Genomic DNA, 4,426 nt, shown 5'->3' with positions numbered 1-4,426 from the left:
GAGTGAATATATTTGTTATTTATTTTTGGTACATTGCAACAAATATAATTTAATTTTGCCTAGTTGTGGCCTGTTGAGGTGCAATAAATATTAAAAGTTCCAAAACATCTATTATGTCATTTTTACAGATCCACTATATAAACATAGTAATTATAATATCTACAATAATACATGACATTTGATTGGAGGCTAGTCTCACTTTGTCCCACAGCAACATAAAATAGTTTAGATTTGTGTAGACTGTTTCTGTTAATTATTGATTGTATTAAGTGTCCATTTCATTATAATATTCAGATTTATCATAAATAATTGAACATGCACATGTATTTTAAATTCTGTTAAAGAGGGGTGGAGGTGGGGTCCACATTCTTTGACACATTTGAGCATTTAAAAATGTACTTGAAAGTAACGCAATAGTTACTTTCCAAAGTAACTAGTTACTTTTATAATTTGTTACTCAGTAACTACTTTAGTTACTTTTTGGGAGAAGAAACTAGTAACTGTAACTAATTACTTTTTTAAAGTAACTTGCCCAACACTGATGAGCAGCAGCTGTCATTACAATTCTGCAGATTAAAGCAGAAGCTGTAGGTGTCTTGCAGAGGCTAAAGTTGAACGTTTTGGCCACATTTGCCAGGAAGAACTGCCTTTGGTCAAGGAGACTCCAGGTTTGTTGCAAGCACAGCCTGAACCTCCATCTTTAAATGGCCAAAATCTCTGGTTGCAGGCAGTAGCAGTCTATTGTTGGCAGGGGCTGGAGGTGGATTTCTTGACACTGTTATCCACAATCCATGAGTGGCGGTGGTTTGCTGTACTTTGGAGGCAGGGAATGGAGGTGTGGATTCTGGCTAGAGCTGTCAGGCAAGAACTTGTAGCCACTTCCATTCAAAGGTTGTGGCCCACAGCTTTAGCTAGAGCCTCCACCACCAGTCTCTGCTAAACACCACAAGCAATCACTTGCTGCCCTAGCCAAGGAAGTACTGCTCCTGCTTCAACTTGGACTTTCTGGCAGCATGGTGTAGTACCAGCCTATACATCCAGCCACTCACAGTCACTCCAAACATCAGCTCTCCCGCAGACGATTTGTGGATGTAGCAGTGTGTCCATTTACAGTCTCTGTCAACAACTTACCGCTACCACCTTTACAGACGGCTATAGATTTTGGAAAAAAAGCTGCTGTCAAATCCCCCTTTTGAAGCCTCAGTGACGCATGTGCAGTCTGCACACTTCCTCTTCTAACCTGCACACTTACCTTCAATTTGTGCCAGAGACACCAGCTGTTTGTTTGTGTCAAGCTGGACATGAGCAGCAGCTGTCGTTACAGTTCTGCAGTTTAAAGCAGAAGCTGTGTCTTGCGGAGGCTAAAGTTGAACGTTTTGGCCACATTTGCCAGGAAGAACTGCCTTTGGTCAAGGAGACTCCAGGTTTGTTGCAAGCACAGCCTGAACCTCCATCTTTAAATGGCCAAAATCTCTGGTTGCAGGCAGTAGCAGTCTATTGCTGGCAGGGGCTGGAGGTGGATTTCTTGACACTGTTATCCACAATCCATGAGTGGCGGTGGTTTGCTGTACTTTGGAGGCAGGGAATGGAGGTGTGGATTCTGGCTAGAGCTGTCAGGCAAGAACTTGTAGCCACTTCCATTCAAAGGTTGTGGCCCACAGCTTTAGCTAGAGCCTCCACCACCAGTCTCTGCTAAACACCACAAGCAATCACCTGCTGCCCTAGCCAAGGAAGTACTGCTCCTGCTTCAACTTGGACTTTCTGGCAGCATGGTGTAGTACCAGCCTATACATCCAGCCACTCACAGTCACTCCAAACATCAGCTCTCCCGCAGACGATTTGTGGATGTAGCAGTGTGTCCATTTACAGTCTCTGTCAACAACTTACCGCTACCACCTTTACAGACGGCTATAGATTTTGGAAAAAAAGCTGCTGTCAAATCCCCCTTTTGAAGCCACAGTGACGCATGTGCAGTCTGCACACTTCCTCTTCTAACCTGCACACTTACCTTCAATTTGTGCCAGAGACACCAGCTGTTTGTTTGTGTCAAGCTGGACATGAGCAGCAGCTGTCGTTACAGTTCTGCAGTTTAAAGCAGAAGATGTGTCTTGCGGAGGCTAAAGTTGAACGTTTTGGCCACATTTGCCAGGAAGAACTGCCTTTGGTCAAGGAGACTCCAGGTTTGTTGCAAGCACAGCCTGAACCTCCATCTTTAAATGGCCAAAATCTCTGGTTGCAGGCAGTAGCAATGTATTGCTGGCAGGGGCTGGAGGTGGATTTCTTGACACTGTTATCCACAATCCATGAGTGGCGGTGGTTTGCTGTACTTTGGAGGCAGGGAATGGAGGTGTGGATTCTGGCTAGAGCTGTCAGGCAAGAACTTGTAGCCACTTCCATTCAAAGGTTGTGGCCCACAGCTTTAGCTAGAGCCTCCACCACCAGTCTCTGCTAAACACCACAAGCAATCACTTGCTGCCCTAGCCAAGGAAGTACTGCTCCTGCTTCAACTTGGACTTTCTGGCAGCATGGTGTAGTACCAGCCTATACATCCAGCCACTCACAGTCACTCCAAACATCAGCTCTCCCGCAGACGATTTGTGGATGTAGCAGTGTGTCCATTTACAGTCTCTGTCAACAACTTACCGCTACCACCTTTACAGATGGCTATAGATTTTGGAAAAAAAGCTGCTGTCAAATCCCCCTTTTGAAGCCTCAGTGACGCATGTGCAGTCTGCACACTTCCTCTTCTAACCTGCACACTTACCTTCAATTTGTGCCAGAGACACCAGCTGTTTGTTTGTGTCAAGCTGGACATGAGCAGCAGCTGTCCTTACAGTTCTGCAGTTTAAAGCAGAAGCTGTGTCTTGCGGAGGCTAAAGTTGAACGTTTTGGCCACATTTGCCAGGAAGAACTGCCTTTGGTCAAGGAGACTCCAGGTTTGTTGCAAGCAGAGCCTGAACCTCCATCTTTAAATGGCCAAAATCTCTGGTTGCAGGCAGTAGCAGTCTATTGCTGGCAGGGGCTGGAGGTGGATTTCTTGACACTGTTATCCACAATCCATGAGTGGCGGTGGTTTGCTGTACTTTGGAGGCAGGGAATGGAGGTGTGGATTCTGGCTAGAGCTGTCAGGCAAGAACTTGTAGCCACTTCCATTCAAAGGTTGTGGCCCACAGCTTTAGCTAGAGCCTCCACCACCAGTCTCTGCTAAACACCACAAGCAATCACTTGCTGCCCTAGCCAAGGAAGTACTGCTCCTGCTTCAACTTGGACTTTCTGGCAGCATGGTGTAGTACCAGCCTATACATCCAGCCACTCACAGTCACTCCAAACATCAGCTCTCCCGCAGACGATTTGTGGATGTAGCAGCGTGTCCATTTACAGTCTCTGTCAACAACTTACCGCTACCACCTTTACAGACGGCTATAGATTTTGGAAAAAAAGCTGCTGTCAAATCCCCCTTTTGAAGCCTCAGTGACGCATGTGCAGTCTGCACACTTCCTCTTCTAACCTGCACACTTACCTTCAATTTGTGCCAGAGACACCAGCTGTTTGTTTGTGTCAAGCTGGACATGAGCAGCAGCTGTCGTTACAGTTCTGCAGTTTAAAGCAGAAGCTGTGTCTTGCGGAGGCTAAAGTTGAATGTTTTGGCCACATTTGCCAGGAAGAACTGCCTTTGGTCAAGGAGACTCCAGGTTTGTTGCAAGCACAGCCTGAACCTCCATCTTTAAATGGCCAAAATCTCTGGTTGCAGGCAGTAGCAGTCTATTGCTGGCAGGGGCTGGAGGTGGATTTCTTGACACTGTTATCCACAATCCATGAGTGGCGGTGGTTTGCTGTACTTTGGAGGCAGGGAATGGAGGTGTGGATTCTGGCTAGAGCTGTCAGGCAAGAACTTGTAGCCACTTCCATTCAAAGGTTGTGGCCCACAGCTTTAGCTAGAGCCTCCACCACCAGTCTCTGCTAAACACCACAAGCAATCACTTGCTGCCCTAGCCAAGGAAGTACTGCTCCTGCTTCAACTTGGACTTTCTGGCAGCATGGTGTAGTACCAGCCTATACATCCAGCCACTCACAGTCACTCCAAACATCAGCTCTCCCGCAGACGATTTGTGGATGTAGCAGTGTGTCCATTTACAGTCTCTGTCAACAACTTACCGCTACCACCTTTACAGACGGCTATAGATTTTGGAAAAAAAGCTGCTGTCAAATCCCCCTTTTGAAGCCACAGTGACGCATGTGCAGTCTGCACACTTCCTCTTCTAACCTGCACACTTACCTTCAATTTGTGCCAGAGACACCAGCTGTTTGTTTGTGTCAAGCTGGACATGAGCAGCAGCTGTCGTTACAGTTCTGCAGTTTAAAGCAGAAGATGTGTCTTGCGGAGGCTAAAGTTGAACGTTTTGGCCACATTTGCCAGGAAGAACTG

The sequence above is a fragment of the Labrus mixtus genome, chromosome 4 (genome assembly GCF_963584025.1).
Source record: "Labrus mixtus chromosome 4, fLabMix1.1, whole genome shotgun sequence".
Lineage (NCBI taxonomy): Eukaryota > Metazoa > Chordata > Actinopteri > Labriformes > Labridae > Labrus > Labrus mixtus.
Note: the sequence above shows the minus strand (reverse complement) of the source record.